The 27,311-nt window shown below is 38.6% G+C and overlaps 1 protein-coding gene and 1 pseudogene across 6 annotated transcripts in view; one reads left to right on the forward strand and one right to left on the reverse strand.

Annotated features, from left to right (window-relative positions):
- Positions 1-27,311, forward strand: part of GRM8 (glutamate metabotropic receptor 8) — a 777,053-nt gene that overhangs the window by 327,299 nt on the left and 422,443 nt on the right. The gene's annotated exons all lie outside the window — the stretch shown is intronic.
- On the reverse strand, positions 26,106-26,957 carry LOC306668823 (ribosomal protein uL30-like; annotated as a pseudogene). Its single transcript has one exon. The product of its transcript is annotated as a ribosomal protein uL30-like (transcript).

Raw genomic sequence — 27,311 nt, forward strand, 5'->3', positions numbered from 1 at the left:
TCCAATTATAATGAATTATTGGCAATATGGTCTCAGCCCTCAAGCAACTTGCGCAGTCTAAACCAGGCAAATGATATAAAGAAGGAAGAACAAAAGACATGCAGGAAGGAAAAAATATAGCATGTAAGTCTGCAAGGTGGTTCTTTTGGACCACATGGCAACTACTTCTTTGCAGGAAGTTTTAGCATTTTAAAAAAAGACACATTCTCAATATAGTACAGGTGGGCTTCCGTACTAGTACTTTATTGTGAGTGGGGGTGTTTGGCTGTTTGTTTGCACATATAATCAGACCATCCAGAAAGTGGTTTTCCAGTCTGAAATTTTTAAATGTCCACAGATATCACCTCCTTAATTTCATTACCCAGAAAACAACTCCTGGTGTTTACAGGCTTTATTGATTTTCCTCAAATTTTTATTCCAGCTCAGATGAGAAAAGGTATTGCAGAAAGATGCCGAAGTACACTTTAAATATAAACTAAATTTCATCTTTATTTTCACTTTTATTTGAATTATCTTTAAAATTATTTATTTATTTATTTATTTTTGTGGTGCTGGGGTTGAACCCAGGGCCTCCTGCGTGAAAGGCAGGCTCTCTACCAGTGAGACCCACCCCAGCCCTAAAATTTCATTTTTTAAAGAAAGAAAAAGGTTTTGTTTGTCCTATATAGTTGAAAGAAAATATTTATGCCTTACTTGATCTAACCGTGGAGGGACTAGCTGACAGGTTTTCATTTAAAAATATTTTTAGATAAACTTGATTTTTGTTTTATTATAGATTATTTGTAAATATATCAAACTTTTGCATTTATATCTTTTGTAACTACTGTCACATTTGAATGCTGTTTGCTATTTTTATGGAAGTAAAAATGAACCATTTAAAAATTGCATAGGGCTGGGGATTTAGCTCAGTTGGTAGAGTGCTTGCCTTGCAAACATGAGGCCCTGGGTTCAATCCTCCGCATGGCAAAAAAAAAAAAAAAAAAAAAAAAATCACATGATTTTGTCTTGCTAATGGAACAGATTCAAATAAATTTAATTTCTTATGTTTCTAGGAGAGACTTTAATTTGCTTGCTTTGGTTGCAGAGTCCATTTCAGAAAGTGAATAATTGGACTTTGTTTCTACTCAGGTTGGAGAGATCCACTGGATATGTGTGTCCTTTGGCAAGTGTCACCTAAGCACATGGCAAAGGCAGTGTGGGGGTCCCAGAAAAGCTCTGTGGATGAAGCGGGCGTGGAGACTGTTCTCCAAGAGCTTGTGGGCAAGTAGAGAAAAAATAACATGATGTGAACCATTACAATATATGATTGGAAATCACTGTCATGGGAGAATTAAAGATGGCTGTTTGGAGAAAGGCTCAGAGGGGCAGGGAACAAATGAGCTCCATTTGAATGGGGAGGTAAAATGTGAACATGGGTCATAGTTCCATATAAAACTCTGCAGTGGAGAAGATGAACTCAAATGTTAAAACTTTGTCCCATTATCATTGTCTTTGTCCCAAGGTAGATACAAACAAATAGAAAATTTGCCAAGCAAGCATAATGGTAAGCAGAATACCCTTTTCAATAATGTAATCTATGTGATTACACCGTGGACTCTAGTCCCTTAGCTGGGACAGCCACAGCCAGCCATGCAGCAAACAGTCCAGCTGAACAAAGTTGAGAACAACTTTCAGAAGAAGAGAAAGGAAAAATAAAAATAAAAATAAAACCCCTCAAAATTGTAGAAGACCACCAAAAACCCTACAAGGGTGTAAGTATTGCAGAGCCAGGAGTACTGCAATAAGACCTTACATAGCTGGAACTACCAAGCAGTAAACTTCAATTCTTCTTTAATTTCCTTTTTGATTTATAGAGGACCAAGGACCCTTGTCTGTATGGTGACAACATAGATAATGGATCTGGTCTTAGTTCTGTAACCACAGAGCCAGTGTCACCTGGGTCTGCCTGCTCCTTCCCTGGGGCCTCCACTAGGAAGGGCAGCAATATTGCCTTTTTCATGAAGTGTCCAGAGTGCCCACCAGTTGCAGCCAAGATGGTTCCAGGGCCTATGGCATCAGGGAGTGGAAGTAGATGAACTGTGAAGCCACCCAGCAGGCAGCTCCACAGCTGAGAAAAATCAGCTTGGAAAATTGGGTCAGGCTGGGGTGGTGACTATAATCAGAAACCTGCAAGGAGAAACCCTATAAAGCATGTTAGTCTGGGAAAAAAAAAAATCAATTGTTTTAAAAAATAAAGATGAAACAATAAAGCAATGCTTTAAATGTCTTTTGCCCTGATAGAAATGGGCTGAGAAATTGGGATTGCAGGTGGGGGAGGAAAGGTTCCATTTTAATCCAGAAAAGAAAATGGCTCATTTCCCCTTCAGTTTGAAGCATGATTTTTAGTTTCAGGTTCATCTCCATGTTTTGGGTGAAAGAGAAAGCTCCCTGATCCACCCCAGATGTTGGGTTCGCCAATAACACTAACTGTCCCAATCAGCTCCCTGAAGGCTGAGAGGGCATTTCCCCCGCTACAAATTTAATTTTAGTTTTGTGAAATCATTAAGTCTTGGAAGATGCTGGACCACACACACTGTTGGAATTACTACTTAGCCAAGCCTCAAGTGGTCAGCTTAGTTGGGTAGAACATGGCACAAATAAGTAAAAACATTGTGGACACAGTTTCATGAAAGCCATCTAGACTCACAGAGAGTAAAAAAATCTGTCTCACAGTCATTCCATCCCTGGACAACAGGCACTCAAAAAAAGTGTTTTGAAGAATGGGAGAGAATTGCTTGGATAGTCAGTGGGGCCATCATCACGGTGAGAAAATTAGCACAAAATATGAACCTTACAACCAGTGGTTTCAAACTCATGTGGGTACCACTGCATCTTCATTCTAGACCATGGTAAGGGGGAAGAGGGAGAGAAGATTGAGGACAAGCAATTTCCTTTATAAATACATACTCCATTGGTCAACAGCAAAACACTTTTGGCAAAATCTGGTCATATGGCTGTGTTCACTCAGATATGAGATACACTGGGAAATGTAGGCTTCAGCTAAGGCCATCCATGGCTATCTAGGAGTTCCTTACTTAAAGGTACAAGAGGAGAATTGACCCTAGAGTTAAGTTATAGTCTCTGCCACAATTTTACCCCTCAAGCATCCAAGCATCTATTCTGACTTCTCATCCCACACAGAGGGCAGATTCATTTTCTTCCTAATGGAGACAAACCAAAGTCCTTCCATTTGCTGCACCCAGCTGAGAGTCTAGGATGTCGGTGAGATGTTCAATTCTCTGTCAGGCCATATGTGGCCCCAATGACTTCTGCACTAAACAAAATGTTATCTGCTGCAAAATGTCCATTTGAATAGGAAGCTCACCACAGAGGCTGGTCAGGAGAGGTTATCACATATCCGGGTCAGGAACTGCTTGGCCCTCTTGTCCATTCTGGACTTACTCTTCTGGCTGTAACTCCTTGCACATTGTTCTCGGTGGCCCTTGTACTTTGTGGCCATCTGTGCTGGGTTGGAGAGTGTGATCTCCTTGGGAACCACCCCCTTCAACAGCCTGCTTTCTGTTGGTGCAGGTGCAGGAAGCTGAGACTTGGCTTAGTAACTGAGCAGTCACTGGATTTGTTACCCAGGTTTTTGTTTCCTTTGGCAATGTAATTTCCTAAAAAATTCCACTCTATTCACATGAAAGTAACCTTTGGCTATAGTTGTTAATGCTGTGGAGTCTATCCCTTTGTTGATCGGCTCCAGTGCACATCCCATTGCTGACCCTGCCCTCAGTTTCAAGGCTTCTACCTTAAGGACATCTGAGGCAGTAGTTTTGAATGGAAAAGCTGTGGCTGCCCTGTCTGAATATCTGCAGCTGCAGTCGACTTGGCCTCCCTGGGAAGTTCTTGAAGTAGAGTCTGAGCCACAGTCTTATCTTACCTGGGGAACAGAAGCAGTGGATTTTCTAGTGGGGGTCACCCCTTTTCCACCCTGTAGTATGTGTCCTTATCAACTGTGACCTAGTTTCTCAGCCACTGCCAAATATTTTTATTTTGTTAGGGCAAGACCCCACTTTTAGGTAGCAAGTCTACATTATGATACAGAGTAAACCGCTATAAGGTAGAGACTTAAGTGGCTTAGGAAAGAAGTTTACTTCTCTTTCACCTAATGGCCTCCAGATGGGCAGGTAGATCAGCCTGGGTTGGTGCCTCTCCTGTGCAACATCTACTAGAGACCCGTTTCTTTCTCTTTCCTATTCTGATGGGGCCCTAAGGTGGCCCTCAGCTGCAGCACCGAAGCTGGGTCACACTACTGTACCACTTATCAGTCTGCAGGAGCCGGGAGAGTGGGAACACTAACAATGTTCTTATGAAAATATAAAATGGAGGGTGCACACATCCTTCCTAATGACACTCCTTGTCCAAGACAGTCCTTTAGCCAGACCAGGGTGCTGGGTATGCGGCTGGGAATGGGGAGGCATAGTGGGATAGCTCCATGGCCTAAAAAACATTCAGGGGATTCTACAACTAGATCAGAGTGGAGAGTAGACACTGGGGGATCAGAGAGTCTATGCCACAATCCTGTTGACTGATTATTAAATGACGTTAAAACATGATTGGACTCCTGGTAGGCTTTAAATACTTTCTCTTTCATAAGGAGCCCATCCATCATGGGAAAAGCGATAGGAAAGAAAAATGTCCCCTCAGTCCTGTTACTTATTCAGCTCTCTCCCTGTGCTCTTACAAATACAATGTGAATTGAGTTTTAATAAAAACTATCATAGGACAAGCGATCAACTGTGTTAAATCCAAATATTCGTCATTTTTGAGTTCCTTTCAGCCAACCACATTGTAATTCTATCACAGAAACTTATTTGTGTGTCTAGAAAGGTGTGCTTATAACAACTTCAAACAGCATGAGTTAGACAGTTTTCATCTTTCCTTAACACAGGCATTGTTGCCAGCCCCAGATGGAGTGATTTGGGCTTCGGGAGTGATGTGTGCTACCGAGTGGTAATGTGTTCTGATGTGAAAGCAAGCCCGTTACCCTGGTGAGCAGACATCAAAGTAAAGAGAAGTGGCCAGATTGTGTGGTCTGAACCTGTTACCCCAGCAAACAGTGAGCCCGTGCACAACTGCTTTCCAAGTTTATTGTGGCAAGTGAGGGTTATTTAGGATGAGGGGAGAAGGAAGCACAGAAGAGGAATCACACCTGAAGATGTAGTTTGGAACCTCTATCTATGTATTATTTAATGCGGTTATAAACTCATCTGGATACTTCATAAGCAATTTCCTCTTTATTGTGGCCAAACTCGGCTATCATCCCTAACACACAGTGGTGGAAATTCACTTCTGAGGTTGTGTGACTGTGCATTTGTGGGACTCTGCCTCTTCCATTTGCTGAGTCCACACGTGGCTGCTGTTCTGAGGCTCTGGCCCTTGCCCTTTCCTGACCTTGAGATTGTTGCTCTTCTCCCTGTTGCCTCTGAGCGTCCTTTTGGCTCAGGTAATATACTTTGCCAGTTTTTGGTGTTGCCTTGCTGCTTGGGTGTTGAGGTTTACTGGCCCTGGTGTGTTTGGGTTTCCCTCCTGTCTTTACCACCTTTGCTGATGCATCCCTTGTTTCTGAGCAAGGCTGTCTCTGCCACAATGTGAACTCTGCCTTTAGGACTTTCTCTTTATTTCCCTTCTCTTTATGAATCTCTAACCATTGAAGGTTCCTTTAGCCTAAATCCCTGGGTGTCTTAACGTGATCTACCACAAGCAAGATATTTCTTTGTAGTTACATGCTTTGTTTTTAAAAGTGCATGCAAATCTAGAATCCTACAGCACCCATTTGCTTAAATCAATGAATGATTTAAATTACTCCCAGTTAAAACACTCATCTCCCTCTCCTTCCAATCTTTCAGAAAACTTAATTTGCAAGAAAACAAGCCATATTTATCCCATGACTTTGCACAATCTTTTAGCACATGACTCCAAACCTCCAGGGAATCAAAGTATCCAGTTTGAGAAACATGTATTTTCTTAGCCAAGGAAATTGAGCTCTAACTGTAAGATTTGTGCTAAAGGATACTGTTTTCCAAGGGCTAGTTTCTCTCAAAAACCTAAAAATGATATTGTAGAATAGGTTATTCCTCATAGATTTAGTTCAACCAACAAATCTAGTTTCTGTCCACGTCTTTTTGACCCATGTACATGTATAGTTCCTCTCTCCTGACCTTTACTGCAGGTACAAAGGACTTGAGAGTGCTATCTCTGGCCCTAAGAGTAACATGCTGCTTAGTGGTCTTTTGACTTTGAGGTCTCCAGTCATTTGAAGATACATTTTATTCATTTGTCTTTTAATTTTTTGTATTGCTACTTTTTCTGGCCTAGAAATTACTGGTATATTCATTTTTAACTCTGTGGTTTAACCTCTGTGTACCATTATTGATATCAATTTTTAAAAAGTCATAAGCATGCTATGGAGAGCCATCACCAAATGTTTTTATGAATGATTTAGAGTGGGGCTAAGTAATTACATTTTTGTGGCCAGAAGACTCAGTTGATAAAGGTAGGGGAATAAACTGTTTCTCTGCCTTTCTTCAATATATGCTAGAATTACATATTTTAAAAATAAAATTTATAATGTAAAATCATTTTAGTAGCATAGTTGTAGTTGAAGATTCTGGAGGATTTTGTCTCCACCCACATTTCTCTAAATTTGCCTCCTGAAAAAATTGAAAACTGTCTGATTAAATTTAAGTATGATCATGATAAGCAGTTGTACAGGGCATGCAGGAGGAAAGGTGTCTTATCCCTAGTCACTCAAGAGCAAGGGGACAGAGTGAGCACATCTTCATACATGTATCAAGGGCTTTCTGGGTAACAAAGTGCAGAGTGATGACTTACTCCTTACTCCACATGTGTTCTCTAAGCTCTCCTTCCCCAACGCTGGGCTTTGTCCCAGAGGGGCAGTGGGTCCCTGCTCTCATGGATTCAATTTATCACACACTTTTACGGGTCAGGCATTTTTCTGCATCCTTCACTGTTTCAGTCAACTTTTTCACTGCTGTGACTGGAAAGACCTGACCAGAACAATTGTAGAGGAGGAAAAGTTGATTTGGGGGTTTCACAGTTTTGGAGGTCTCAATTCATAGAGAGCAGGCTCCATTCCTTGAGGCTCAAGGTGAGGCTGAACATCATGGTGGAAGACTGTGGTAGAGGGAAGCCACTTACATGATGGTCAGAGAGCAGAGAGAGAGTCCACTTGCCAGATACAAATAGATGCCCCAAAGCCATTTCCCCCAATGATTCACCTTCTCCAGTGACACTGTACCCACCTTCAATTACCAGTCTCATAACGAAATCATTTCTTCTCTGAATCTACTTGCATTGTCTCACACCTGAGCTTTTGGGGAATACCTCACATCCAAACCATAACATTCACCTATACTAACTCTTGATCTTTATAATAACATTACAAAGTATGGAATTTATTTATTTATAACTAGGAAATATTGGAACCATGATTTGAACCCTATTATCTCTTTCCATAGTACCGAACCTTGACTTCCACAGTCTTGTTATGTAATCAACCAATATGTACAGAGGTATCAACCTATGAACTGTTAAGGGCTAAGAAGTGTACAGGGTGCTATGAGAAACCATTTGGGCATGGTAAGGGATGTGGTTTGGGGAAGGACAGTTGGAGCCAGTGAAATGGGAACGGGGCTGAGCCCAGTCTCTAGTGGAGCCCTCTGCTTTCTTTCATTTAACTTTATTTATTTTGGGCGGGGGGTACTGGGGATTGAACTCAGGGGCACTTGACCACTGAGCCACATTCCCAGCCCTATTTTGTATTTTATTTAGAGTCAGGGTTTCTCTGAGTTGGCTTAGTGCCTTGCAGTTGCTGAGGCTGGCTTTGAACTTGTGATCCTCCTGCCTTAACCTCTGAGTTGCTGGGATTACAGGCATGCACCACCTCACCCAGTATTCATTTAACTTTAGAGCCCATCTCTCTTAAGCTGCTATCTTGAGGGTGGGACGTGTTCATTCGTTGTGTCCAGTTGGGGATAAATCCATGTTGCAACTGTGCTCCCTACCTGGGTGTGATTCCGAGGGTCTTGCCTTTCTGACCGTGTGAAGAGAAGTCTTTCTAAGGGGTCACAACATAACTTCTTAGAGAAATAATCTAGAGATTTTACTAAGAGAGTCATCCCCATCCTTATTTTCATGTTTCCTGGATAAGGATGGGGGTTCCAGCACCTGGAACTCTGGCCGATCTCTTAGCTTATTCCTCCTTTATACTAAGTAACACCACAACCCAAACTCTTCCTCTATTTCATTTTCAGAGCCAATCTGGTCTTATTTTCAGGTCTCCATCTCCACCTCTCCTTTCTTCCCCAACCTGAATTGTACACATTCATTTCTGATATTCCTTTCAAATTCCTCTTCTCCGTGTGACCTAATAATATTCTCTCCTGCTGGACAGAGGAAGTAATCACTCTTTCTTTCACATATCCTAATTTATAAAACCTATACTTCAAGAAAGTCTTTTTTTATGAACTCAGTTCATTAGACAGTATTCCAAATATCTTGGCATGTTTGTGTATTATTGACATGATATCTTTGGAACTCAATAATATGCCTTTATGTACATGCCTGTTTGTTTTCTCTCCCTAGGTCATATAATCTTATTCCAAGCTATGCCTTTTTGCTATGATTCTTCCACAAAGTTCTATGTGTGGATCACCTGTGAATACTCAAAAGATTTCTTAACTAACTGGGTTTATTAATTATTCAGTTATCTGCAAAACTTTCTGTGTGGTGCCAACCTCAATTTTAGTTTATCATCTAAAAATATATTCTTATTTGATTAACTAAGGATAAACAACATGTTCATCGTTTGGCTTTTCTTATTTTCTTTCTTTTGGCATCAGTAATGTCAGCCACTGTGTGCTGTGGCTTTCTACTATGTTTACAGGCTGGGTATGGACTCACATTGCTAGTAGTCTCAGTTACCTGGGAAACCGAGGCAGAAGGATCACCTGAACCCAGGACTTTGAGACCAGCCTGGGCAACATAGTAAGAGTCTGTCTCAAAAACTTAATTAATTAAAGTCCCAATACTTCAAAGAACATTAAGGAAGACTCACAGCTAGTCAAACTAAGTAAAGTCAAACTAAATAAAGTAGTTGGGAGGGTTCATCTCTAAATTAATTCCCAACTAAGATGCTATTTGAATATTTAGAGGAGAAATTAGAGATTGTTAAAAGAAATATTAGCCAAGTGAGTATAAAAGCAGGCCTTAGGATTTGTTGTGAGGTCAGTAGTTATTTTCTGTTGAGTTAGATGCAAAGTGCTGTGTGATGCTTTCAAAACAGCCATGATAAATTATTAAGTATTTGTAATTTATTACACACATCAAAGAATAATGTATTGTAATGTGAGCTGATGTCACTAAGCAGCACGGGCTGAAGCATTTGCCTAGATATTGTGTGAGATTGAGGAAGCCATGAACTCATTAGTAACTCAGATGGTTACAGGAGACTATTTTTCTTCTTATGAGGTTTTTCTTTTTTCAATTTCAAATTAGAAAATGAAAAATCATGGACACCTATTGACATCATTCAGGTGTCCTGGTGAGACTTCTCCTGATATTATTGAAACAATCATCAGTGTTTTTAAAAATACAGATGACGGAATTTGACTCCTTCTATTTAAAGCAAATGTTTTATGAATTCTTGATAAATACATATTTGGGCTTTTGACTTTTTATTTATTTCTGGTTGACATGAAATGCTATTAATCTATTGTTTGTTATCCTAGTTAGAAGCTGCATTTCCTATTATGTTTAGTGTTATTTTATGAAGAACAATGCACATTTAGCATGCAAAAGCATGCCCCAGGTAAGGATTAATTCATAAAGCCTGTAGAGATTACATTTTTCATAGCATCTTCATAAACTGAGTGTTTTCTTCTACTGATTCAAAGCACATCATTGAATTTGTATTTTGAGGGGAGTTAAAAAATATTCTTGCATTTTCTTTCCTAGCAATTATTGGAGCTCTTGCCATGTGCTCTGGCTTGTTAGCTCTGTAACAGCTTAAAAAATCTTAAATTTATTTCACATTACTCATAAAAATGATTTTTTTTTTATCATTCTCTATTTTAACTAATGCTTTTCTTTTTAGGTATTCTGGATTTCATCTCCTCTCCAATGCATTCAGAATCAGCTCTGCTTACAGATAAATGATTTCACTGCCCTTGAGAGTTTTCCCTAAAAACTTTCAAAGCTTTATCCAGCTGTACCAAGTGTTGAGCTGACTGGAGAGGAGGAAGGAGAGGTGAGGGGCATATGAGGACCAGATGGAAGGGCACAGTGGAAGCTGGAATAGAAGAGAGAGAGAGAGAGAGAGAGAGAGAGAGAGAGAGAGAGAGAGAGAGAGAGTTCAGAAACAGGCCAGGGTGGAAACCAGAGCAAGGATTACGATGCAAACTGTGAAGGAGGAGGACTTCAGGAATTCTGTGACCAGCATTCACAATGCTGGGCTCCATGAAGGCATTTAGTAATCAATAGAAATCATCAACTCATAATCTTTAGTTTCTGGCCCATTAGAAGTTGGAAGGAAAAGTGGCCATGCAGACAAAGTAGAATTGCAATTTGTCTGATAGGATGATGGAATTGGATTATCAGAGGAAGTGAAAACGTGCTTTGAGACCCTTTATTATCGTTTGTTCAATATTGTGTTTTCTCTCGTCTGGGACCTTGCCTGAGATGTCTTCTAACCTTCATGGACAAAGACAGTAGCAAGGGAATTTGTCATGATCAGAGCCGTGTGCCTCCCCAAAAGAGGTTTCTTTGTGCATTTGTAGGACTGCTGCACTTGTGGTTAGTTACCAATCATGCTGAGCAATTTACTATGTCTGCCAGGTACTGGCCAGGAGTTAACTCATATCAATCCTATGAGTTTAATATTATTATTATTCCCATTAAAATGAGGAGGAAGCTGAGGCTCAGAGAAGCTAAGTAACTTGACTAAGGTCCCACAGCTAGTAAAGCAGAATTGTATTCTGAGCCCAGGCAGTCTGGCTCTGGCTCTGCATCACTATTGTCCCCTGCCTTTTCAGCATGACTCAGTGAGCACTTTGTTTCACAGGAACCACATTCTCATTAGGTGAGAAGACAGGGGACCCTCATTCCTTTGTTATTGCCTCTTTTGGTGGAGAGTTCACATTCCTCTTTAGCGTTTATAGTCTCATTAAATGAAATGCACAAAAGTACGTTATAGATGTGCAGACTAATAAAACTATCATTTCCTTATCCCCCAAACAGGTAAACTTGTTCTTTAAGTCATCCTCTAGATCCTTCAGTTTCTTTCACTATTTAAAAAAATCTTATATAATTTTAAATCAAATAAAATTAAAAATTAAGTTTTGTAATTACTCTAGCCACATTTCATATGTCCAGGAGTCCTAGGTTGCTCATGGCTACAGTGTGGACATTGAAGCCACAGAACATAGCCATTATCACAGAAAGTTCTACTGGGCAGCCCTGTACAGATTATGAGAGGTTGCATTCTCTTTCAAATGAGACAACAGAGTGATTCAGTTCTTTTAGTGTTGGGCTATTTTATTTTAAAACATTTTTCATGCTTATAGAATAAATGTATGACATCTTCCCTAATCCTCCTGCTTACTTATTAATTCCTTTACTTCAAACAAATGCACTTGCTCCTTTCCCTCTCCCTTTCTCTTGCTTCAACTCATTCCTCCATACTGAATATATGTGAAAGCAGCTGCCAGAGTCTATTAAGTGCATCAACACCTTTGCCTCTGGGCAGCCTGCTTCCAGACTTCTTCTTTCAGACAGCCTTTTCAGAGTGGCAAGAGGGTTTTCTGAGAAAACTGATTTGGACTTGAGGTTCTGCATCACCTATGAGAATGATTTTTGCTTAGAAGTATTCACACTTTCTTTTCTCTTCTTCCCTCTTCTTCCTTTTCATCCTTTCTTTTCCTTTCCTTCCCCTATTCCCTCCTTCCTCCCTTTTTCTCTTTCAGTTTTGCAATTCTCCCCATCCTGTTATTTGTCTCTTAAGTAAAGTAGAACTCATTTTTAATGCATATGTCAGAGATGGTATCCAGTCTTCTACTTAGTAAGTCACTCAAGAGGACTAGTTTCCTGTGTCTTCCAGGCCAGCATATACTTTAACAGTGTCTTGCACATTTCAGCAGACTGTGTGCCTAGTCACAGGTGGAAGAAGTTTAAAAGCAGCTCTTTCGTTTTTGAAGGTCAGAAAAATCAGGATGGAAGGTTTGGTGAGATGTCACTGGAAGGCATTTATTAGAGGCTGAATCATTCCTTCATCTAACAAGCCTTTACCCCCACTAAGAGCATACATATTGCAGGGCTCTTAAGACCCAAAGTTAGAGGTACATCTTCAACCTTAAGGAGATAAGAAGCTGGTTAGGAAGATAAGCTGTTAAATAAGCAGCCACAATGCAGTGGCTTAAATGCCCCATGGGAGGTTTTTCACCCCTGCTGATGGGCTAATGAGTGGCCAGCCTACCCTGGGAGGATGTGGAATCAGGAAAGTTTTGCATCCTGACATGAATCTGAAGACATGTCCAGATGAAGGCTTGAAAGTGCACACCTTTTGTGGGTGTTGAATGGGTGTGGAGTTAATGGTGCAAAGTGAGACTAAAAGCTGAAGTATTTTATGAGGAGCTTTATTTGTTCTGCCATGACGTTCAGATTTTGTCCTAAACAAAATGACATGCTATTGAAGTATTTAAGGAGAAGAGATTCACCATTCTATAGGTATTTTAGGCCATGTACAATACCAATCACTGAACTAGAGGCAGACATAGCAGAGAAAAGTGTATTATGGTAATCCAGGTGAAGGATAAGGGGAGCTTGAACTAAGGCCATGGCAGGGGGCCAGACGAGGTTGGGGCAGGTTTATGAGGGGTTGGTTTGAAACAGCAGGACTTAGTAACACACTGAATGAAGGCAATTAAGCACAGCCAGCAGTCTAGGATGATTGCCAGGTGTCGATCAAAGATATTGCTGTAAAAATTTCTCCATGGGTGAAAGACTAGGTTAAATGATATCTGTAGACCTTTTACAGGTCTATGAGTCATAATTTAAAATTTTATTAACTTTCAGGTCTCCTTACAGCTTCTGCTAATTATTATAAAATATAATAAATCTAAAATTTAACATCCATATAGTATGGCGGGATATCATTTTTCAGATATTAGATTAGGAAAACATTAAAGATACAACATTTGATATTGGCAAGGCTGCTCAATAATCATAGATTGCTGGCAGAAGTGTAAATTGCTATAAATCTTTTGGAAAATAATTGTATTATGTACCAAAAGCTTTAAGTATGTTCACCCTGCCATGAAGTTAGAGATATAGAAAAAGGGACATAAGAAAAGAGCTATATCAAGGGAGTGTATACTGTAGTGGTATTTAGACACGTGAACTATTGGTCATGACCTGAATGCCTAAGAATAAGGAGAGTAAGTAATGTTTGTTACATCAACCCATGAAGATAGGGTAACTAAGAAAATGGCGACTCTGGGCAACGTAAGGAAAAATTGTGTATTAACATTTAACCTCATCATCTTACTCCAATGTGAATACTATTTTTGTGGTTTCTCTTGTAATATTACAGAAGAATACTAATGATATCATGTTCAGAGGCAAACCAAACTCAGAAGAGTATACACACATCCATAATATCTGTTAATTGTGGGTTTATGTGGATAAAGACTAAAATCAATCATAATGTTTTTAATGCTAAGACTGCAATATTTATTTCTGTTTTCCTTTAGAAGTTTTTCTTTAAGATTCTGTGCTCTGATGCCACAATGATATTTTAACAATTATAAATGCAAAAAAAAAAAAATCACACCAGTTTTATTTTGGTTTCACAATTGTATTGTTTAGGTCTTCAGCTTTCCACAAGAATGCTTGTTATTATCCTTCCCAATTTAGAAGAGTTAGATATTTAATAATAGAACACATGTGCAGCAATTCTAGTACTGCATTCTAAAATTTAATTCAGCACAAATTTCAGAGAAGCCACCTACACTTTTTGAGCTATTTAATTTTTTACAGTTTTATGCCCATGTTGTGCTATGGCACCCATGCAAAAATAAATTTAATCCTAAACATCCTGCAGAAAATAGAAGTGTATATTATGAGCTCTATAAAGGATGATCCGGGTGCTATTTTGGATACTTTTTCATGCTTAATGATAAAAGGAAGAAAGGAAGAAAAAGCCCCCGTTGTTGAGGTCTTGCCTGCTTGTGCCTTCCTCCTGGAGCTATTATTATTAAGGACCATCGTTCTTCCCTTCAGATGTGAGGCCCTTACCTGTCCTTCTCTCTCCTCTTTGCCTACTTTTCTCCTTTGCTTTGCCTGACTGACTTTCACATCCACTGGAGATTTATTTTGCTTGAGTGCTGTGAAGTGGCATTTATTTGCCTATGGATTTGGTCCTTAAAAAAGGCAGGGACCTCTTTCTCCCTCTTTCTCCTCATTAAGCTTCTCACAGCTTGAACTCTAAGAGGCTCCCATGTCCATTTGTTTCCTTTGCACCTTGCTATGTCCAGTTAGAACCTGATTCTTATTGTTACCCTCAACATCCAAGAAGATGGGTAATCTTATTTGTAAAACAGAAAGAAGGAAGGAAGGGAGGGAATCAGGATCACCCTAATGAAGATTGTGGATATGAGTTGGTGGAGAAAGAAAAAAAAAAATCTATGTATTAGCAGACATTGTGACAACCTGATTTCAAATAAATCATTGCTATCTCGGGGACACCCATGAGACCCAGAGAGATTATGCAGTCTAATCCCTGTTGTAGAGTGACATAATGCAGGAAAAGAACCTGATACTTTTTGAGTTACATGACTATTTTAAATTTTATGCCCAAGTGGTGTGACAAAATCCCTGAGATTTAAAATGAATATTTATTATTTGGTGTTAAAATGAAGGAACACCTTATGAATCCAACCTTTTGTTTATTGTATCATGTGGATCCCAACTTACCGGAAGTCAGGACCTGGCCTTGGAATCCTGGTGCCTGTTAGTGCTCCATGTGAAATACTCTTCCTGTTGCTGGTGTCTGATATTCCACCTCCTCGTTAGTGCTGAGGGACAAGGGGCCTCTTCATGTGCTGTGTGGTCTGGAGGAAGGTGGCCCATTTGCTGTTGGAAAAGAAATTACTGCAGATCCTTTCTTGAGAAGTATAAGGTAATTAATCCCCAGTGCCTTAATGTATACCATTTGTTTTATATAATATATACTATATATATTATATGTAGATATATTCAAATCACACATTCATGAAATCTGTGATTTATTTTTCACATGGGATTCATGATGTTTTAATCTGGATGAGTTAGCTAAAATTTTGCCAAAAAAGCTCTTTTGAGCCTTCTCGTCTCTTCCTAAAGCACCCATGCCAGGGTTTCATTTTCTATCTTGAGGCGTTTGGATTGTAGCCACTGCTATATATCCCTCCACTCCTTTCTCTCTTAAAATAATCTTTGAATACCTATCAAACTATAGGCTGGTGTTCCTCATAGCTAGAATCCCAAAGTAACCTCCACTAGTACACATGGCTCAAGATACTCATTCTGGATCCTCCTATATTTCCCAAAACTCTGCAGTCATGTATCCCATAGAATTTCATTCCTTTGGGGTCCTAGAAGTGCTTAAATAAGATTATTTGAGTGATAATTGAGAGAACTCTTATTTTCATTACTCTAACAACAAATGTAATATTATATTGCAAATAGAATCCAAATAATGTCTGAGTGTGATCATGTTTCAATGAAAGGTCTTTTATGTCACTAAAGTCAACTACTGATCCATCTGAAAAGAATCTTCAGAGTTTGGGTACAAAACAGCTTAGTCAGGTTAGCACTGATTGACATGAAAAGCTGATGCTTTAAACCATGACAATGTGGATTTTCATGTGTTTCTAATTTTATTTAATATATGTTATTATCTGGGCTGTGTTCCTAAGAAGATCAAACAAGCACCTATCATACCATGGAAACAAATTGGTGCAAGATAATACAGGTGTAAAAGTTCAGACAAGTTTTAAAGAGAAATGCCTCACAGAAGATGCTTGCCTAACACATAGGATTAAAATCATTTTTGCCATCTTGAAACTCCTATCATTTTAAAAAACAGGGCCCCAAACATGTTTTTTATCAGAGTGATATTGCATATGGTGCAACCAGGCTTAAAAAGAAACCCACCCCCCCCTACCTTGGGATCTTGATCCCCAAAAGTAGTGTTTTCAACCCTGTTACCCACCTTTGTTATTTGTTTCCATATTTCCACATGTGTTTATACTGTTGTTTCTTGATTTTTTAAACCTTTTATCTTATTGTTTACTTACTAGGATGACTCAGCTCCCCACAATACAGATTGCATGTGCACAGGAATACACATAACTCATTCTCCTCCAACACTTCTAGTGAGATTGTCTCACAATGTTGGTTTAATTAATAGTCAATGTTTATTTTTTTATGATTGTGCGTGGGATGTTAGATGATCTAGATAGTGTACTAAAATAATGTTTCTTCACAATATTTTGTATTTCTTATATTTTTTTCTTGCTTTGTCATATTCTTGGTTTTCTACATATCTATTATTAATTTATCTTCCAACTCTGACAGAGCTCTACATATCCAATCAGTATATCTAAACATATAAAAGAAACCCTCATTTATTCTCTTTCTTTTTTTCCTGAGGACATTTTCAGTCTCCCATCTTCCTGCTCTGATAGGCACTGGATGATCATAGACGAGTTGCATGGTTGTTAAGTCTGACCTCCTCTCACTGTCGCATTGAGACCTTTCACCCCTCCTATGTTGGATTACTTCTTACTTGGACTCTGAGTCTTCCTACTTCTCATTTCCTTTCTTGTTTGGATGTCATACATCTTCAGAAGCTTCCTAAGAAGAGTGCATGGGAAGTCAATATTATTTTGCAATTTCTGCATATCTGAAATAGACTTCATTCTACCCACACACAACATGATTTATAGTTTAGCTGGCTTTCTGTTCATATAGAATAAAGCTCTTCTTTCTTCATAATTTTGAAAGTATTGCTCCATTTTCTTCTGACTAGCAGTGTTGCTGTTGAGAATCCTGGAACTATACCGAGCCCTAATTCTTTTTCTGTAATCTGCTTTCACTGTCAAATTTTTGAAATTTTATGCTTAATTTACTTTATGTGGGTCTTTCTGCTTCCTTTTCCCTCTCTTTTCTTTTTGCTAGTATTTTAAAAGCAATTACAGTCTAAAACTTTATGTTCTCAGAAATATGTATCTATATTTTATTCCTTTGGTTATGGTCTCCCTTCATTTTCTACTTTTGGGACTTCAGAATTTGCATGTTGAGCCTCCTGAATGAATTCCGTAATTCCAGGATCATTTTTTCATTTTTTTAACTTTCTGAAACAGTTCCTCAATTTTTTCTTACATTTTATTTATTGAGCTATTTCTATCTTTCACACTTTTTAATTTCTTGGGGCTCTTTTCCATTGTCTGAATGTTCCTGTTTTGCTTTGTTTTCCTCTCCTCATATTCTTGTTGCATGGACTCAATGTCTTCTCTCTGAAGACATTAATATTCTTGAAGTTATCTTCAACTTACATCTTGTTTCTGTGTTCTCTGAATTCATCTGTTTTTTTTGTTTTTTTGTTTTTTTTTTTTTTGACTTCCACAGTAGGGGTTCTTCTCAAATGTCTGACTTGATGTTAAGAGTGAGGTTAAGGGGCTGCTTGATGTTAAGCTGCTGCTTAGAGCTCTGAAAGAATGAGCAAATTAATCAGCCTGTGGACTTGAGTTTAGCATGAACCCACAGACCTGGTCATGTAGTTGGGAGACATCCACTGGGGTATAAGTGTGTTGTTATCCTTGGGTCAGTTTCTAGAGAAGACTCTTCCAATTACAAGACATGGGTGCAAATTAAGCTGCTGCAATCAGGGTGTTAAATGGGGAAAGGGCACCAGGGATATCCCATTCTGTATGTAAAACACACTTTATAGAACCTTGCTGTATCATCAGCATATCTGGTGTACTTCAGTTCATCTTCAGGAAATGACCCTATGACCATCCATGCAGAGGGACTAGAGTTAGGGGAAAGAACTCATAAAAAGATTTTCAAACAAATATATTTTCAACTCCACCTTATAGCATCTCTAGCCCTCCACTACTGGGGCCATCCTGGTGTGAAGTAGAGTTATTGCTTTGTTTCTGTTCTCTGTATCACACCCCTTGTGGGCTCTTGTATCATGTTTTTCCCTACTCTGGTAAGTCACTTACAACCTGGTCATCATCTGCTTTTCAGATTTCAATGATATTTCAGATTTTGATGACATTTCTTTCCTGTTTTCCTCACTTTCTTTATACTTGACCATTTAGTTGGATATTTGGAGAGACAGAGTTTCTCAGTAAGCTCGGGCTGCTAAAAAAATACTCGAAACTGGCATAAACAAGAAACATTAATTTCTCATAGTTCTTGAGGCAGGGAAGTCCACCATAAGGGCCCCCGCATGGCCAGGTTCTTGATGATGACATTCTTCCTAGCTTACGGATGGCTGTCTTTTTACCGTGTCCTTACACGGGAGAGAAATACTCTTGTCTCTTCTTATAAGGACACTAATCCCATCATGGAGGTCCCCTCCTCATGACTTCATCTAAACCTAACTATTAAAGTTCCCATCTCAAATATTGTCACATTGCAGGTTATCAACATGTGCATTTTAGCAGAACATAAACATTCAATCTTTAAGATAGAAATGAACAAATATATTCTACTTTACACACTTAACCAGAGTCCAAGACATGTTTTTTGTTTGTTTTTCTGTTGCTGTTATCCTATTAATGAGTCTCAGTGTAACAGAAGTAATTGAAAAAGTGCTGTGTCAGGTGACTTGGTCCATTTTCCAGTTGGAGTAGGAAGGTAGACTAGAGTAAAGAAACAGGAGAGGGAAGTTAAAAGATGAGAGGAGAAGGAGAATCTATGGAATAGTGAAATGTCAGCCATGGGTGGACAACCACCTTCAGCCTATTCCTCACCTCATTTCATTTTTATTGAACTGACAATGGACTACGGTCACCAGACTGAGTTTCTAATATTCTTATAAAAATTATTTGTTAAGTTACTTAGTCATTCTCTGACTAATGAAACCAGGATTCATAATTTTGAGTTGGACAAGCTTTCATATGTTTCCTCTAGTTCTTTGGTGGGCTTTTAGAAAAGTGATGTATTGTATTTTACATGATATTCTATTCCCATATTAGAACTTAAATATTTCACAGTACTCATGGGAGGCAAAACATATGATGTATTCATAGAACACAGAATGTTGAAATGCAAAGGAATTTTGAGGTCATCCTGTTAAGCACCTTTTTTTTTTTAAACAAAAGAAGAAACTGATAGGTTATATTTCTTGCTCAGTGTCAAGCGAAGGGGGTGTGGGCATGTTCCAAGGTGGGAATGAGAAAGCAATGTCCTGATGTCCTGTCATGGGTGAATTTGTTATAATGGCGGGACTTGTGCTTCTGTTTCGCCATTTATATTCCAGGACATTTTCCGCAGCTGAACTCCTTTTCATGGATAGATTTTCTCATGCTATATGTGGCTAAGCTATAATGCACTCTTTAAGAATGAGTTTTATCTGGAAGTCACTGCATGAAAGGGAACTGTAGAAATCATATCACAGAACCTTATGAGGTAACAAATTGTCCTTTTATTTGCAGTTCTGATCAGTTTCAGTTTTCGTACTTGGATGATGTAGGGATTGTTGAAACCTTCATGTTCTTTTCTAATAATGCCACTGTTTGATTGGTTGTGATTTACATTTATTGAACCCAACTGAAATCCTTGATTCTTAGGATTCTTGCTTTGCTATTTCCCTTCCAAGTGGCCATTTTAATTTTTATGTTAATTTTTTTCCCCTCCATGTTCTTTCTACTTCAAGGTGAGCTGCTATTTCTTATTGTAGAAAAGTGAGATTAAATCCCCTTTCATACATAAATACAGAGTGTTTAGTACAACATATTTTCATGGGAAATGCGGTACTTGTCTATTAACTGGCTTTTTATCTTAAAAATAGATTTTGCTAGTTTCTGGGTAGCCAAATCAATAATAACCTCAATTCTGAAATATTTTCTGACTTGTTGATCCTGGTGTGTATCAACCATTCAGCTGCTTTTTGAATGCTTTTCTAACCAACAAACAAAGTAGAGGGAATATAGTTTGCTATAAGGATTAGGTTCATAGGGTCTGCATTTGATTCCTTACTAGCTCTGTGATCTTGGGGATAGTTACTTCAGTGCAAAAAAAATCATAATGTCTGTCCAACTTATTCATTAGCATTAGGGCATTAGACTGAAATAAGATAGGAAAACAGTGAACTAGAATTTTCTATCCAAATATGTTGTTATTTTCTACTTGTTCTAAAAATGGGTATTTATTAATAAAAATAGTAGAGTTAATTTTATTTGCGTTGGAAGGGGGTATTACACTCATGCTACTAGTTGTATTATAATTCGAATAAAACCTTGTCTAAAATTTATTTTAGCAAGATTCTTTTAAAGCATGAAGATGTATGAACTAGTTACTCTTCTCTCCTTTTAGTACTATTAAACTCAAGAAATTAGATATAGAATTGTACTTTTAAACCTGTTTATATCACAAAAACTTAGATCAAGTTCTGCTGTGAAAAATAGTCTTGACATTCCCTGCAGAAACACTTCAAGGTACTTGTTTGAAAGACTAAATTTTGAAGTGCTTTTTGGGCCAATTTTTTTTCCTCTGAAGTTCACTTCTTACTCAGGTTAGTACTTTACTTTGGTCATGGCATGAGCCTTGCTCTGGCAGATTATTTGGCTAAAATAATAATGGTATCTCTGCTATCAGTTCTTCCTTCTTGGGATTGAGAATGCAAGTTCCTTGAAATACTTCTTTGAGCAAAGACCACTGATTGAAAGCCAGTACATAGCCCATAAGTAGAATAAGATATTATTTGGTACTGAATAGGATATTACTTGGTACTCAGGGTTTGTAATCTCTGATGACTGCTATTGAGATAATGTAGTGTCTTATCTGCAGAAGGTATTTAGAAATGACTTTCTGTTCTACATGTACATGTAACAAAGATGCAAGATTCTTTGCCTTTTCTGAATGATGGTTATATTAAGATTGGGTATGCTTACCTCTTTATTATATCACTCTACTATATCATAAATGAAGGGCTTCTCATTTATTTACTTGTTTATTGCACCAGTGAATGCCCATAGTTATCAAGCTTCCCTGGACATTAGAGATACACTGGAATGTGAACGCTGTGAAGTTGGGACCCTTTTGTAAGTTGTTCACAGATGTCACCCCTTTTTCAAAAAGTATATTTTGTGTCATAGCTGCACAAAAACCATGTTGAATAATTGAAGAAGGATAAATATGATGTATGTCCTCCCTTCTCCTTAACTGTTGATGTAATTCTGTGATAGATCTTATACTGACTTACTAATTCTGGAATGGGTTTAATTCAAAGTCCATTTTTTTTTAAAGTCCAAAATGGTTAAGAAATTTAAACAATACTAACTTTGATCCAGCATCATCTTTGGCCTAATAGTTTTCCCAAGCAATGCATTGGAAACTATGAATTTTCTTTTCTTTTGGAGTCTATTCTTATTGGGCATTTGAGCACATAAGGGCATTTGAGATCTTCCTGTCCTTTTGTCAACCTGAGTGTTTGGGAACCAACTTCAAAATGTCAAAAACAAATAGAGACCCAGGTGCAGTGGTGCATGCTGTAATCCCAGCAGCTGGGGAGGCTGAGGCAGGAGGACCATGAGTTCAAAGCCAGCTTCAGCCAAAGCAAGGTGCTAAGTAACTCAGTGAGACCCTGTCTCTAAATAACATACAAAATAGGGCTGGGCTTGTAGCTCAGTGTTTGAATGCCTGTGAATTCAATCCCCGGTACGTTCCCCCCAGCAAAAAAAAAAAAAAAAAAAAAAAAAAAAAGACAAATAAACAAGACAAAATAAGAATCCCAAAACATTGTTCAAAAGTCATCAACATAAATAACAAATATATAACGTATTAATGAAATTTATTTAAACCTAGTGAAGCACTTCCTGTTGCTTTGATCTCATGGATAATTCACTTGGTGCCCAGTTCTCTAGATACTTCTGCCCTGGGTAGTCTGCTCTTTCATCTCCCCTCTTTCTACTCTTTTTCTCTTTTCTCATCTCATTCTTTCCCCAGGCCATTTCTCTTCTGGTTCTCTCCTTTCTGGCTTTCTTCTATATTTCTTGCTTTCTTTCTTTCCATGAATCTTTCCCACTTCCTATGCCCATGTGTCTCCAGACCTTTCCAGTTCATAGAAGTGGGAAGAGGCAGCACCTCAGAAATCCAGTCCTAGCCTGTGGGGGACATGGTTTCCCTTTCAGCCGTAGACCTTCGGTAACAGATTCAACATTGCCACTGACCAGAGCCTCTAGCAAGAGTTAGCATCCCATGTGCATCTGGGGAATGAAATTTAAGGGTTCCAAACATAATGATGCAGGTGAATATCACTTGATCAAAGGGAGTTACTGTTGCTGAATTTTAATTTTAAGCAATTTACAATTAACATATTTTCTGAGGCAAAAATAATGCTGAGTGCTTTTTAACTCCTTTACAATAACCTATTTGGACAGCATCCCTTAATTTTCAGGTGAGTTACAGAGGTGCAAGGAAGTCACATAACTTTCTTAGTGTCATAGAACTGATAAAAGAAGGGTCAGGGTTTGGAGCCAGGAAGTTGGACCCCAGAGAAGAGCCATAACCACGTACCACTCTGTTCCTCTGAGCAGAACTTTGGCTCTGTGATGAGCTGTGGCTATTAAGAAGCCCAGTGTGAACCCTGCCCCTGAGTCAGAGTCACCCAATCTGCCTCCAGAGCACCAGCATCTTTCTGAGAGTAGCCCAGAGGTATGCAGGAGGGGGCCCTCTGTGCCGGTGCTTTCCATGGTGGATTGTCCCTGTCGCTGCTCTAGTGGTGTGTATGGGTGGTCACAGGGGTGCAGCCTCTCCGTAGGAGGAGTTTCATTCCCCTTTGCATTTCTGTCCCTTTAAGTGTCTACATGGCATTCAATAGAAGAAAAACCATAAAATGTTTGAGATGGAGAGTGAAGAGAGAAAATGAGCACAGACCTAAGTGCGATTTTTCTTCTTTAATCCATTTGGTAAAGGTAACACTTTCTTTACAGTGATGTGCGAGATAAATCTTCTCTTTCACAAAGTGCACTTTGAGCTGACAAACACACAGTTTCATCATGCTGCGCATTTTCCTGCTAAGTCCCAGTTGTGTATCACATGAAAAGGTGAAAATATTGTTACAGGAGGTGTGATTACACTTATTTGAACCCTAGAATAAATTTCGCCCAACTATCACTAAAGGACCAATTACATTAGGTCAAATTGTTATTTTATTTATGTCTCTAGAAAGATGGAAAGAATTGGTGCCAAGGGTATTTAGGATGGAGAGTTCATGTGCTTCCATTATCTTTAAAAAAAACAAGCCCAAAATCTGGTTATTTTGTTTTGCACATTGCTATCATCTGAAGGTGTGTTTATAAAAATAAACTAAATAATAACTGAGTGACTATCACATTTTTATTAGATAAAAATGAGCAATTATAGGCAATGTCTTATGATTAGCCTAAAGTTTCGTCTAATTATTTTTAACTCATAGTCTAGTTATTATCTTTAACAATTGATAAAATGGTCATTTTGTTTGCATATTTGTTTGTGCAGCAAAACCAAAAAGTCTGTCTTGTAGGTCAAATAACTTACACAGTCATAAACTTGATCAGATTTATGTAGGACTTATTTGATGGAAATCATGAAGCAACTTGAAATACTGATAAAGTCATGTTGTTTTTTTTTTTTAAATGTATTTGATATTCTACACATAGATTTGTGAGTAATTTCATCCTAATAAGTTAATCCTCGATTTCCATCACAGTTTGAATTTGTGCTGTGGCATTGTTTCTTATTTTATTTTTCTCCTACAATGTTATTAACTGAGATTTTTGTCTCAAAAATAAACAACAATAAAAACCACAATTCTTTATCCTTTTAGATTGTTTTAACAAAACTTCTCTGTTGAAGTATCAAGGAGTTTTATGGTCCCGGTTCTCTTCTCTGCTGGTTACAATTCCAGTTTTGTGCTGTTTGTGAAACTTGCCCTTCTTTGTGTAGTAGGTCTTCTCAGAAGAAGAGTTTTCCTGTTAAATAATAAAATTTTGTTAATTATCATTTCAGAGATATAATATCTTCATTTCTGTGTAAATTTCAATTTGTATGTATGGTGATTCCCCCTTCGAGATTCCCAGTGAGGTACCTGATTTCCTGCTTCTTGGACTGTTGTACGCAGACAGCCTATAGTTTCAAACCCCTGAGGGATTGCTCTGGCTGTGAACAGCTGCCTTGCCCACACTGTCTTCCCTTCCTCCAGGATGGCCCACATCCAATGGCTGACTGTATTGATCAGGGTTCTCCAGAGAAACAGATCAAATTGTGTGTGTGTGTGTGTGTGTGTGTGTGTGTGTGTGTGTGTTTCTCTACATATATGTGTAAAGATTCATTATAAGGTATTGACTCAAGTGATTATAGAGCCTGAGAAGTCCCACAATCTGCCATGTATAAGCAGAGATGCAAGAAAGCCCATGGGTTAGATCTAAGGCCTGAGAACCAGAAGCATCAGGGGTAGGGAAAATCAGTGTTCCCTTTAAGCAGATGGGCCAAGTTAATTCGACCTTACTCCACAGTTTTGTTCCATTCCTGCCTTCAACAGACTGAATGATGCCAACCCACATTGAGGAGGACCATCTGTTCTACCCTGTTAACCAAGTCAAATGCTAATCTCTTCTAGAAATATCCTCACAGACACACCCAGAAATAATGTTTGACTAGATATATCTGGGCAGACCATTGCTCAGTCAAGTTGACACATGAAATTAGTCAATCACACTGATTGATGTGGAAGTATGATGAACTGGATTTTGTGACCTGTTTCCTAGCATCCCTGAAGGCCATTCTAGCTCAGAATTACCTGTGGTGCTGGGAAGTTGCCACTGGGCCTTAGTAGGACTTTTTTTGCCCAGTTCTGTTTCCTCCTGAGTCCTCCACAGAGTAGATGCCAAGGGCAAATTTCATCTATTTAAAAATCTTTCTGAGGGTCTGATTCCCCAGGGAGTATAATGTGTAATAGTATTGTTTCATAACTTCTGATTCTCTTAAAAATGTATAGCAAAGTGTAAATTAAATAACATGGTTGTTTTTCACAATGTTAAGAGTTTGTACTGTTAATACTTTAATAGTTTTTACTATTTTTTCATTATTTTATAGATTAAATACTAATTTTCCATCCAAGGATTTCCATTCAAATCCATTCCTCTCTCTTTGAAAGAAGACTTAGATTTTTGAAATAGGAATTGAGGGGTCAGGAGGAAAATGTCATTAACTTTTTCCATTTTCTTACCTTACAATTGCCCTTCTTACATATGGTCATTTTATTTACTGACATAGGTAAATGAGCAAGTATCACTTTTGAGAATTTAGAATATTTGATAGTAATATGTAGAGAATAGTGAAGGGCTCAAGGATGGGGTTTTTTAAAATCCCATATTTTAGGTCTAAGCATTAACTATCTTCCCTCTCAATATGGGCAATGATGCTTGTCTGGCTAAAATTATTATTATTATTTTTATTTATTCTTTTTTAGAGACAAAAGAGCACTTGGCTTTTGTGCTTTCCTTCCTAAGTATTCCAAATCTTTTCAAAACAAGGCTGTGGGGACCTCCAGATTCAAGTATGGTCCTGGACTTGGTCAACTGCTACAAGTCTTAGGTAGCCTTGTATACATGCTTGGGTTATTCATTCACCAACATTAAACCCCTGACAAAGCAGAACTCCTTTCTCCATGGCATTTGTTGATTTCAGAGGCAGAGGTAGTCAATGTAGAAAACAATGGAATTTTCCTTGGAACTGGGCTGTGATGACAGGTGCCTGCCATGATCATAACTCCTGTCTCTTCCCCAATCCCTTCCTTCTAGTTTCTTAAGGCAGAAAATAATCTTCTCTGAAGATACTTGATAACAATTCCATCAAACAAAAACACATGCTTCCAACGCACTGCTTTCAGATATTCTGGGTTTAGTTCAGCTGGTGGATGAACCAATTGATGGTTTCACCCCAATAGCCAGGTAGGCCCATCTCCTTGAGGAAGCCCACTCTATTTTTGGTAGCATGACTGGCCACAGAGAGGTGGAAAGGGCACAAGAACCTAGCAACCTCCCAGAAATACTTCATCGAGAAGGCAATTTCATGAATGAGATCTTCCAGACAAATGACATCAAACCTCCCCAGGTGCTCCCCAGTCACTGTGTTGTCTCTCAGGGGGATGGTCTTATTCTTGACCTTTGCTTGTCAAAGATGAGTTTCAAGATGAGTTCCCAGACAGACTTCAGATTTGGAAATCCCCAAGTCACATGAGGTTCTACTATCTGTAGCAGTTTTAGGCTTCACAGGGTGACTTTAACAAAGACATCACTAAATATTTTCTTCAGATGAAGTCTTGCAATGGTCCTCTGCACCAGTAAACTCACCCCACTAATTCTTTGGGTGTGTACAACAAAGCCCAAGGAATGTTTTTCAGGCATTTCACTTCTATTTGTCTGATGCGCACTTGGTCACGTTTCTTCCTCCAGAAATCATGTAGGAATGCTCCCAGTTGCATAAATCTGAACTCTTTTCCTTTTTTCTCCTTCTTTGCCTAAAGCACTTGCTTTGCCTGGGTAACTTTGAGGGCCTGATAAGCTTTCCTCTTTCTCAGGAGATTTTCTGGAACCAGAAGGATCTTTTTTTCTTTGCTCTTCCTCTGCCATCTTCCCAGAGCTGCGATGACTCTAAAATTTTTATTATGAACAATAATAATAACTTGCCACATCTGTAGAAAACTTTACCCTTTTTACTGAAAGTCTTACAACGCCCCTGGAAAATTATAAACTTCATCACAGAGATAAGGAAACTGAGAAATCAGAGACTTGTTCAAGGTCAACTGAGGACCCCCTCTCAATTCCTCTAACAACAAATCTACTTTCTTCCACACTCTACTGTCTCCCTGCAACTAGCAGATCAATACATACAGAACTTCCAACTCCCAGGCCAGAGATATCAGATCACTCACCCATGAGCTTTAACTTTCTAAAGAGGTAAAAATTCTGAATTGGTATTGTTTACAAATTCGC

This window comes from Sciurus vulgaris, assembly GCF_902686455.1.
Source record: "Sciurus vulgaris genome assembly, chromosome: 8".
NCBI lineage: Eukaryota > Metazoa > Chordata > Mammalia > Rodentia > Sciuridae > Sciurus > Sciurus vulgaris.